We start from the raw sequence: 13,059 nt of genomic DNA, 5'->3' as shown, positions 1-13,059 counted from the left end.
ACTAGAACTGAACTAGAACTGAACTAGAACTGAACTAGAACTGAACTAGAACTGAACTAGAACTGAACTAGAACTGAACTAGAACAGAACTGGAACAGAACAGAACTAAAACAGAACAAGAACTAGAACAGAATTAGAATCTAAAATGAAGTATCGGTAGAAAATAATAAGTGGTTGTTCGTCATCGCTTGCTAAAGGGTACTTTAGATTCGTTTTAGTCTTAGATACAACAAAATTTACTTGTTTATTTTTCTTTTGGCACTTTATAAATTCACTTCAACTCTAAGGAGTTGGAACAGTAGCGGTTTTTATAAAAAAAAACTTATAAAAGAGTTGTTGCTGGCCCTTTAGCGTTGTAGTAAGTGAATTAGTTTGTGATTTTATTATTGTTTTGTTTTTTTTTTTGCATTAAGACGCAAACTTGGCAAATTGTATTGTTTTTAATGAAATCTGTTTATTTTTGTAAATGTTGCTTTATTTTGTTCGGTATATTTATGATGGTGCTACTGTGTGTTTCGTATAAAACAAGTGTGAGATTAGGGAATAGAAGAAAAAATTTAGTAACCAGAACTCTGAATATATGAGATCGTTGTTAACCAATAGAACTTTGTTTAGACTAATTTTATCCATTACATAACCTAGTTTAGGCAGAGGATCGTGATCTAGAGGGTATAGTCGTAAGGACTCCGACTTATCAAGACCAGTGCAATTCTTAGATATATCGTAACTTATATTTATGCTGTATTAGATCCAGCCTGTTGCAGTAAGCTACAGGACTCCGACTTGTCAAGACCAGTGCAATTCTTAGATATATCATAACTTATATTTATGTTGTATTAGATCCAGCCTGTTGCAGTAAGCTATAATAATAGGTCGTGGACACAAGTAGTTATCAATAATCTCACAGCTCTGATGGTTATAAGGAGCGGAGAGTTGTAATGTGTCTATCGATTGGCTAGCTTTCTAAACGGAAGTTGTGTGAATCGACACAACCGATCTGTTGTTAAGATCGGTATCCAGTTTCCGTTTCCAATATTGTTGTAATTAGCTTTCCTAATACTTATGAGTTTAGTTAGGTACAATGACTTAATGGTTGTGCTTTTACTGATTCCATGAGCTCTATAGTTTTGATCAATGTGACAACAAGTCTAAATCTAAGGACTACTAAGCACAAACTCGATCCATTTAAATAGTGACGCTGAAGATCTTGCAGTCTAGACAGAGGAGTTCATCTTTTGTAAAAAGAGAATCTTGAATAAGTACCGGCGATCTTAGCCTTTTGGTGTGTTTTGTAGCCGCGCCTCCAATGGGCACCTTTACAGTTCCAAAAGAAGACAACTTTTGAAAAAGATAACCTTGAATAAGTACATGTTGTTCTTTAACATAAATTCATCATCAGTTTAGACCGACGGTTCCGCTGATGAGCTTCTAGTCTCGAAAGAGAAGTTGGACTGTGGGAATTGGAAAAGGAGGATCTTGAATAAGTGCCATTAATCTTAGCCTGTTGGTATGTCTTGTAGCAGCGCTTCCAATGGGCACCTTTACAGCCCTAAAGTAGACAACATTTAAGGCGAAATAATACATTTATTCTAGACGGAACTTTGATCTCTATGCTTGACTAGAGGGAAAGGATCATCACATCCTTGCTGAACTCGCTTTTCACGCTCTATATTTTATCAGCATCAAGTATGAAATTTGAGAATGACGTATTTGTTCTCTCTTAGAAGTGATTTCATGATTTTTTGATGACCTGATCATTCACTCTATTATAGTGGTCTTTTGGGAGTTTCCCAGTCATATGTTGTAAAGTACAAGTCGATAACTTCGTCACCTGTGGCATAAGTTGTACGAAGCATGAGGAATTTTGGTTAAATTTCGAGAATCAATATCTAGAGTTGTTTGATTCTAGGAGTTTTGCAGTCGTTTACTGAACACTACAGACCGATAACTTAACTTACTAGAAGCATTATTTCAAGTTATAAACAAGTTTAAGAATCAGAGTCTTGAATTGTTTCCCAGTCGTATACTGTAAAGCACAGACCGATAACTTATCTTCGCCCTCTATAGCATAAGTTGCTGTAAAAATGAGGAGTCTAGTTTGCATGAGGAGTTTAAGTTATAATAAAGTTCACGAATCAGAGTCTAGAATTGTTTGATTTTATGAGTTTTGCAATCGTTTACAGCACAGACCGATAACTTATCTTCGCCCCTATATGGCATAAGTAGCTGTAAGAGTGAGATGTCTAGGTTAAAATAAAGTTCAAGATTCATCGTCTTGAATTGTTTAATGCTAGGAGTTTCCCAGTCATATACTGTAAAGCACAGACCGATAAATTATCTTCGACTCCTATGGCCTAAGTTGCTGGAAGAATGAGGAGTTTAATTTATAATATAGTTCAAGAATCAGAGTCTAGTATTGTTCGAATCTAGGAGTTTCCCAAACGTATACTGAACAGCACAAGTCGATAACTTATATTCGCACTCCTATGGCCTAAGTATCTGGAAGCATGAGGACTCTAGGTTATAATAAAGTTCAAGAATCAACGTCTAGAATCGTTTGATTCTAGAAGTTTCCCAGCTAGAAGAATTAGGAGTCTTGGTTATGATAAATTTGCAGAAGTTTAAGTTATAATATAGTTCAAGAATCAGAGTCTAGTATTGTTCGATTCTAGGAGTTTCCCAAACGTATACTGAACAGCACAAGTCGATAACTTATATTCGCACTCCTATGGCCTAAGTAGCAGGAAGCATGAAGACTCTAGGTTATAATAAAGTTCAAGAATCGTTTGATTCTAGAAGTTTCCCAGCTAGAAGAATTAGGAGTCTTGGTTATAATAAATTTGCAGAATCAGCATCTAGAATTGTTTATTTTGACCATCAACTTTTCTATACTTTTCTTCTGCGAATTTGTTAGTTTTCTTGACCACAGATAACAGATCTTTAGCTATATGAAAATCTAGCTTCCGCTTAAGAGATTACTTCCGGTTTGATTAGATTGACTTGTTAGCATTCTCTAGTTGTCTTAGCTTTGCTTTCATTACTGTGTCTAGTGATGTCTTTCGGAGAGATATATTGTGCCATACATGTTTAGACTTTGTTTCTACAAAGTTGAAGAGATCTCTCAACAGCTTTTCCTATTCATTATTCATATGTTTGCAATGGTTAGGAGTTGGGCAAAAGCCTCGAGTAGAATGCAATTCGTACTTCCAATTTTCATGATATCGAGAAACTAGTAACAGTAATTGTTCGTCAATGAACTCCAATATTGATTGCAAGACGCTTAAGTCATATCTGTCCATCTGTTAGTTCAGCCAACCATCCGTCCATCTGTAATATGTCTGTCTATCCGTCTGTCTGTTGATAATAAGTTAGGACCTTAACGAAAGGAGTTTAAGAGCTGAAATTCTTTACAAATATTCTCCAATGCTGCTGCTAGGTTTCCAGTTGCAAATGGGCCATATCGGTTTTCATTTTCCCATACAGTTCTCTTCAATTTTTTTGAACTTAAGGTGATTTTTCAATAAAATGGAACTAAAAATTTGTTTTTGTTCTTTTTCTCTTAGTTTTTCATTTGAATACTTCATAAATTTTTAATTTACTTAATAAAATATTAAAATTTCTTAATTAAATTTCTCTAAAACTTTCAAAAAAAAATTACCAAAATTTTCACTAAACAACTTAAAGGAAAAGAATAATAATAAGGACTCAAATAATAAAAAAAACAATTTCAAATCGCTAAGATACGAATGTATCCATGAAATACATTTTGTATCTGATAGTAGGTAACAAAAGAGGGCGGAGTTTTATAAAAAACAAAAACAACTACAACCATTAAAACAAGCCATATCTGTTTTAACAATACACCTAAACACTTGAGTGTTTTTTTGTTATATCCAACCAAATAACGGAATGGAAAACTAACTCATAAATACTAATTTGAAATAAGTATCTTAAAGGTGTGTTTGTTCTCTCTTTTGCTCGCTCGCTCCCTCTTTCTTTCTCTCTATAGCTCAACATAAAACTCACTCATTAAAACACACATTGGCAAACATGTTTTTTTGTGGAATTGATAAAGTTGTGTTCATGCGATTTAGGTTGTATGAGTTGGTTAAAGAAATTTAGTTTTCTCGAGATACTCAAACCGCTACTATCTATGTTGATTTCGGGAAAACAATAGAATTTTATAAAAAAAATTTTCTACAAAAAACTTGATTTTTTACAAAAAAAAAAAAAACGTAATAAATTTTTAAAGAAAAAATCTAAAAAAAACAAGTGAAATTTTCTTTAAAGAAAATAAAGTGTTTTTTGAACCGCCTCCATAAAAATATATATATATATGCCGTCGGTTTAAAAATTAATTTCTAAAAGTTTAACTAGTAAGTTTCATACTTTTTTCAACAAAAAACCTAACAAATATTAACTAATAGTGAGCTGAAATAAAAAAAAACCTAAATTGTGTGCAAAAAAAAAAGTTAATTTGTCCAAAAAAATATGGTGACTATAATGCCCTATAGTTATTCAGCACCCCGATGTGGATTAATTGATAAAATGATTGAACCCAAGGTACTTTAAAAGCATACAAAAAGAACAATTTTTAAATGGAAAAAAAACTTTATAAATTTAAATACAAAAAATATATATTTTTTTAAAATGTTTGAATAAAAATTTTGATATTTTTATGGACTTAAGTCCATAACGAAAGTAAACTTTCAGTGTTCGACTTATCCATTTAGTGGAGGACAAAAGCTACTTTGACCTTAAATGAATTTAAAGTGAAAAATCATCAAAAGCCACGCTTTCCCACGTAGTCTTGACTATAAAACCGTCGCATAATTGACAATGGCATAGTCGATAGTCTTGTCTGTAGAATCGTCTAAAGTCTTGACAATAAAACGTCTATAATCCCGACTACAGAACCACTATAGTCTTGACTATAGAACGATTATAGTCTTGACTATAGATTATCTATAGTATTGACTACAGATCATCTATAATCTTGACTTTAGATCATCTATAATCTTAATTTTAGAACGTCTTTAGTCTTGACTATACAACGTTTATAGCCTTGACTATAGAACGTCTATAGTATTGACTATAGAACGTCTATAGTCTTGACTATAGAACGTCTATAGTCTTGACTATAGAACGTCTATAGTCTTGACTATAGAACGTCTATAGTCTTGACTATAGAACGTCTATAGTCTTGACTATAGAACGTCTATAGTCTTGACTATAGAACGTCTATAGTCTTGACTATAGAACGTCTATAGTCTTGACTATAGAACGTCTATAGTCTTGACTATAGAACGTCTATAGTCTTGGCTATAGAACGTCTATAGTCTTGGCTATAGAACGTCTATAGTATTGACTATAGAACGTCTATAGTCTTGACTATAGAACGTCTATAGTCTTGACTATAGAAAGTCTATAGTCTTGACTATAGAACGTCTATAGTCTTGACTATAGAACGTCTATAGTATTGACTATAGAACGTCTATAGTCTTGACTGTAGAACGTCTATAGTCTTGACTATAGAACATCAATAGTCTTGACTATAGAACATTAAATGTCTTGACTATAGAACTTCAATAGTCTTGACTATAGAACTTCAATAGTCTTGACTATAGAACGTCTATAGTCTTGACTATAGAACGTCTATATTGTTGATCATAGAACTTTAATAGTCTTGACTATATGTGTGCGATGTATAGTCAAGATTATAGACGTATCTTGACTATACATCGCTTATAGCGTGTAGTCAATATGAGTGAGAATATGCCGTCGGAACTTTATACAACTCGGAGTATTGGACCTACTTTTCTCTTATTTAATTCTAAACCAATGTCTAGATAATATTTACTACTCGGTTAAAAAGTCCATTGAGTAATTTAACGGTTTATTCTTAAAGGACATATTTTTTAAAATATGACTTAAAAAAATATGATTTGCATAATCTTTCTGCAGCAATTGTCGTGAGAATAACCCATTATCTCATAGTTTGTAAGATTTTTTTTTACAAATTCCAATTGGATTATGTTTTAAGACTGGTCGGTTGAAATAAATTGGAAAATCTGATTTGATAAACAGCTGCGTTGGCAACAAATGCATATACCAAATACTCGTTGTAAATTAAATTGCTCATTAACACCGTGAAACCCTTAACTGCTTCACAATCTGTGAGTTAAGTGTCTAATGGTTCGGACTCATCCGTTTACAAAGCAATACAAATGAAACATGGCGTCGGACAAGAACATCCCATGTCAACAACAATTAAGTTTCATTAAAATTTACGATGCTTGAAATTAGGCATCGGCAGAGAGAAATTGGATTCATCTCTTTGTAATGCTACAAAAACTTTAACTGCTACTTAGTCTTCCTTTTTTCCTAAGAGATTCGTTCGTGATCTTAGATTTCTTCTTTGTCTTAAGATTTTGACTAGCACACAAGCTATACAAACAATCGAGAAGTCACTCTTAAGATGTTGGACATTCATTATCAACGCAAACAGTTATGAATCTCTTAAGACTCTAGCGTCAAATAAGGTCGAAATATATTTTCAATTTTACACTCTGTCTCAACTTAGAAGACCCTATAGCGAATTGATTTTGGGATCTAGAGGGCGTGAAATATTCGGTCAACGTATACGTTGTTTATGTATTATACCTCAACGTAACTGGTCCTCAAATTGATGTTGATATTCTTCGAGTTGTAGAAACAAACCTGATCTAATGATGTACTGTAACCACCTGCAGAATATCTTAAGAAAAAGTCTGACTCAGGAGAAGATCTAGACTCTCTTAGGCCTAGATAGGAATTCATTAAGGTTGCCTATAGACTTACAGATGAAGACGAAGAATCGGTACAACACGTCTTATGAAACTGCTGTGTTCTGATCTCAAATGCCTCAGGAATTTGTTTATCTCTTAATGTTATAGCTTCTTACGATTTAGGGTTGAAATAGTTTTTAAACTTGTATTCACTTCCTCTTAGAACACATTTTGTTGAATTGATTTGGGTTAAAGGTCAAGAGTGTATTCGGGGATGTATAGTTGCAATTAATGGGTGGTTTTTGAAAGAAACTATTTCTTTAAGTGATATGCCTAGTCCCCTACATGTGGTATCGAACTAAACTAACAAATAAACTAAATATCGGAGCGTAAGTAAATGTCCACTTGCAGTATCTTCAAAATGCTCTGGATCTGACTTTCATGTTAAAGAAATTCATTAAGATTTAGTTTTTTTTTCATAACTGTGCGATTGGACTCTTGTAAGATCTTATCTATAGTTAGTAATAGTTATTTTAGAAGTTGTTCGGGCGAAAAAGAGGATTCAGTACATCATTGTTTATATAGCGGACCTGTACAAATCTTTTTCATAATCTAAATAGTCTTAAAGATCTTTCAATAACGAATCAAGTCAATCAAGTTTCTTAGAAGATCTGATACTACAGTACAAATATCGTTCTTATTGGAAAGGAATAAGGCATTACAATGCTTCAAATATATTCTTGTCTTTAGGAGATGGGACTCTTTACAGAGGTTGAAAGTTTTCTGATTACTACTCACTTGAGAGTGGCCAGGACGATTTCTCTGTAAAAAGTCCAAAAAGCTAATTACTTCCGGTCTTTGACCAAGTATTCTGTGGGTAATAACTTGGATGCATCTGCCTCTAGATGCATCCAGTTATTACCCACAGACCAGCCATATATCTTCAACGGTTTTACGGACGTCTTAGGAAAGTAGGCTACACCGCGGGATTGCGCACGCTCAGATAGCTGATTTCTCACTTATCTAGGGGAAGAGAGAGAGTACAACCTACATCAGCGGAAACTCAACGATTCGTTAGGTGCCCTATGCTCCAGTGGGTGCTAGAGGAAATTATATATATTTACTTACTCAACAGACCAGTGGGTACTAGAATCAGCAGTAATTTCAAATGTAAAGTAAAATTTGTTATTTGTGGGACCCTGACCGATAAAACCTTGAAACAGTGATCGTTAATTATCTAGAGATTAACCTACAACCCACAAACTTTCTCTGTATTAAGTATTTCTTCCACAACAAGTACTAGCTTTAAAACATTCGTTTCAAGCTATCTAGAGCTAGTAGGGTCCCAGCGATATATCCTTACTGATCTAACAGACGTCTTAGGAAAGTAGGCTACAATGCAGGATTGAACGCTCAGGTAGTTGATCTATCACTAATCTAGTTGAAGAGGGTTAGCAACCTGCTCCAGTGGGTGTTAAAGGAAATCATATATATGTACTTTTTCGACAGACCAGTGGGTACGTGAAGCAGCTAATTCTAGACCAGTGGTTACTAGAATCAGCAGTAATTTCAAAAGTAAAGTAAAATTTGTTATTTGTGAGATCCTGACCGATAAAACTTTCAAACAGTGATTGTTATCGCATCTAGAGATCAACAAACATGCCACAAACTTTCTCTGTATTAAGTACTTTTTTCACAGCAAGTACTTTTTGAATTTAGGTTAATAAAGCTACTTTTTATTAACACCAAACTAAAAAACTCCTTCAATCTTTCTCCCTCTCTGTCTTTTCACAAAGTGTCTTCGATCATTTCCAATACAATATTAATCACTTTTAATGAATGTCACTGATTTAACACTGATGATAAGCTGGAGTATTATTACTTTTTTACGATTTTTATTTTTTTTTTATCAGAGAGCTTTTTAGAGAGAAAAGCTTAAATCAACACAGCAACACCCCGATTTTGGCACTTCATAAGTCATAATATTTTGTTTTTAAAAGACTATAGTTTTTTTTCGAAATAAAAAAGAAAGCCTTCAATATTATATTAATGATTATTAATGACAAACAATTGTAGAAAAAAAACAGCCAGAAGAATTATGATTGTGATTAATTTATGAAAATAAAATTTTAATAATTATCTTTAAAAATTAACAAAATAGTAAAAAAGTTATATATTAATATTTAATCTTTTTTTTTAATAAATCTATTGCTGTTTCCAATCATAATGATAATCCAAAGAAACAAAAAAAGAAAAAAAAACTAAAAATAATATAATGATTTTTTAAGCCAGAGATAAACATCAGTTTTGAGTCTTAATACACACAGCCAAATACTTATTTAGGTTCTTTAAGGGTTAAACAGGTATTCTCATTTGTTGTTGCAGGTTTTATTTGTTCTTTAGTTGTTGTTTTTTTTAATGTTTTGTTTGGCGACTTGTGCCATAAATTAGTTGACAGTTTTTTTTTACGTTTTCTACTGAAGTTTTTTTTTGTGTGTTAAAGCGGACTCTGTATGAACGGGGGACTATGTTAAAGTTAAAGTATTAAGAAACAATAACAAAAAGGGAATATGTTCGTTTAAAAAGGGGAAGTATTAACCACATGAAAACATGGGTTTTATATAAATTTTAGGTAATTTTAGGACTAGACCATAAACTAAACTAAATACTAGACAAGACCTAATACTAGACTATATACCAGACACTAGACTAAACTATAGACTAGACTATAGACTAGACTATAGACTAGACTATAGAAAAGACTATAGACTAGACTATAGACTAGACTATAGAAAAGACTATAGACTAGACTATAGACTAGACTATAGACTAGACTATAGACTAGACTATAGACTAGACTATAGACTAGACTATAGACTAGACTATAGACTAGACTATAGACTAGACTATAGACTAGACTATAGACTAGACTATAGACTAGACTATAGACTAGACTATAGACTAGACTATAGACTAGACTATAGACTAGACTATAGACTAGACTATAGACTAGACTATAGACTAGACTATAGACTAGACTATAGACTAGACTATAGACTAGACTATAGACTAGACTATAGACTAGACTATAGACTAGACTATAGACTAGACTATAGACTAGACTATAGACTAGACTATAGACTAGACTATAGACTAGACTATAGACTAGACTATAGACTAGACTATAGACTAGACTATAGACTAGACTATAGACTAGACTATAGACTAGACTATAGACTAGACTATAGACTAGACTATAGACTAGACTATAGACTAGACTATAGACTAGACTATAGACTAGACTATAGACTAGACTATAGACTAGACTATAGACTAGACTATAGACTAGACTATAGACTAGACTATAGACTAGACTATAGACTAGACTATAGACTAGACTATAGACTAGACTATAGACTAGACTATAGACTAGACTATAGACTAGACTATAGACTAGACTATAGACTAGACTATAGACTAGACTATAGACTAGACTATAGACTAGACTATAGACTAGACTATAGACTAGACTATAGACTAGACTATAGACTAGACTATAGACTAGACTATAGACTAGACTATAGACTAGACTATAGACTAGACTATAGACTAGACTATAGACTAGACTATAGACTAGACTATAGACTAGACTATAGACTAGACTATAGACTAGACTATAGACTATAGACTAGACTATAGACTAGACTATAGACTAGACTATAGACTAGACTATAGACTAGACTATAGACTAGACTATAGACTAGACTATAGACTAGACTATAGACTAGACTATAGACTAGACTATAGACTAGACTATAGACTAGACTATAGACTAGACTATAGACTAGACTATAGACTAGACTATAGACTAGACTGTAGACTAGACGGTACATTAGACTATAGACTAGACTATAGACTAGACTATAGAGAGGACTATAATAAGACTGTAGACTAGAATAAAGACTCTACTATAGACTAGATTAGACTAAACTATAGACTAGACTATAGACTAGAGTATAGACTAGACTATAGACTAGACTAAGACTAAACTATAGACTAGACTAAGACTAGACTAAACACTAGATTATATACTATACTGTACACTACACTATAGACTAAACTGTAGTCTAAAAAATTTCCTTCCACAAAAGTTTTCTTTTAGAAAAAGTACTTTTCTTTGCCTGAATATATGTACAACTCCTCTTGGGCATACTTCCCTTAACATTTACCAGGTTTCTTTAGAACCAGCCCAGCACACACATGCCACTTAACAAATCATGATCTTCATCATGATTATTTGTTGTTGTTGTTTTTTTCTTTAGTGTTACTTTTTTATTAATTTTAATTGCTGTTGAGATAAGCAAGAAATTTTTAACTTTGTTTTATGGAAAACAAATAATTTTTAATAAAATTATATGTGAAAATAAAAAATTATATATGTATATATAAAACAAAAATTGCGAGCAAAAAAATTTATATTAAATAAAATATGTATTTTTTATAATAAAAAAATTTTCCCACCATTTGTTAATAAAAAAACTGCAAATAAAGCTTTAATTTACTACAAAAAAAAAAAAAAAAAACATAGGAAAGACAGACACTTTTATTTTTGGTTTTAAGCAATACTTTTTATATATTTTTCCCTGAAAGCTGACTCCACAATTCAAAACAAAAACAATAAATAAATTTCTAGCGCCTTTTCCTTTAAACGATTTTCTTGTTTTCCCTTTAGCTAATTAAGCTTTGTTGCTTTAAAGGTTTTAGGCCTCATTAATCCTGTTTTAATTAAATCTCTTCAACATTCACGACTGTCCAAGTCAAAGTTAAAGAAAAATATGATCTCCTGGAAACAAAAACAGAAAAAAAAATCATAAAACTTTTAAAGTGTTACTTTAAACAGCTGGTTGCTTTGCTTATGTTTCATGCATTTGTTTTTGCTGTTCACCGCGTAAATTCTGTCAAGTTTTCTTGGGTTTTGGTATTTGTTTTAATAACTTTAACTCAGACATGCAATCTAAACTTTATACTTCTTTTTTAAATTTCTTGGTTCTACTGTTGCCTTTCTGTTTTCTTTTAAATAATTTATAGAGTATTGAAATGTGTCACTGAAATATGTTAAAATTTTCGTTAAATAACTTTAAGCAGGAATCCCAACCAAAAAAACAAACACTAGTAAATGCAACTAATGTGGGGAGTCCTCACGCACGCCATCACGTTTGCACGCACGAAATATCATGTTAATGTTAGTTTTTTCTTTGTCTTTTAGTTTATTGTTAAAAAACACTACTTCTGGTATTTAATCTTGTCTTAAATGGCATAAATTATGATTTTTTTTTAATAATTTCTTATTTAAAAAATATTTTTGTTTACAAATTAAATTAAATATGTTCTTTTTTGTCTTTTAATTACAGGTTAAACGTCCCAAAACAGAGCATACGGATACAAATGATAGAAATCGGTAAGTTTGTTAAGGAATGAAAATATATTTTTGCTTAAAACAATTTTTTAAAAAATTACAATCTAGTCTAAAATAAATTCTAGTTTATAAACGCGTCTATAGGTCTACTGTAGTCTAGATTATAATCACTTCACTATAGTTAAGACCATAATTCAGAAATTTAGTCAAAACTAGAATGAAGTCTAGTTTATAAACTTCACTATAGGCTTACTGTAGTCCAGACTATAATCACTTCACTAGAGTTAAGACCAAAATCCAGAAATTCAGTTAAAACTAGAATAAAGTCCAGTTTATCAACACGACTATAGGCCTACTTTAGTTTAGACCATAATCACGATTATATACTTGAATATAGTTAAGATTATAATCCAGTATATGAATTAAATATTAGTCTATATACTATAGACTAGATCAGACTAGACCAGACCAGACTGGACTTTAGTATATATATGTTGTCTAGTTCATACTAAAGATTAGAAAATATACTAGATTATAGACTAAACTATAGGCTAGACTGTAGTCTCGACTATAGAGTCAATTGAAGACTACAATATAAGTTAGATTAAAGACTAGATAATGGACTAAATTATATATTGGACAATCGATCTGACTAGACTAAATACTTGAATATACGCCGAACTGTCGACTACAATATACATCAATCGACTATAGACACAACTGTTGACTACATCGACTATAGACTAAACTATAGCCTTGTCTATAGACTAAACTATAGACTCGTCTATAGACTAAACTATAGACTCGTCTATAGGCTAAACTATAGACTCGTCTATAGACTAAACTATAGACTCGTCTATAGACTAAACTATAGAC

Source organism: Lucilia cuprina, chromosome 2, assembly GCF_022045245.1.
Source record: "Lucilia cuprina isolate Lc7/37 chromosome 2, ASM2204524v1, whole genome shotgun sequence".
In the NCBI taxonomy this organism is placed as follows: domain Eukaryota; kingdom Metazoa; phylum Arthropoda; class Insecta; order Diptera; family Calliphoridae; genus Lucilia; species Lucilia cuprina.
The sequence above is the reverse complement of the archived record's forward strand: the minus strand, read 5'-3'. Positions refer to the sequence as shown.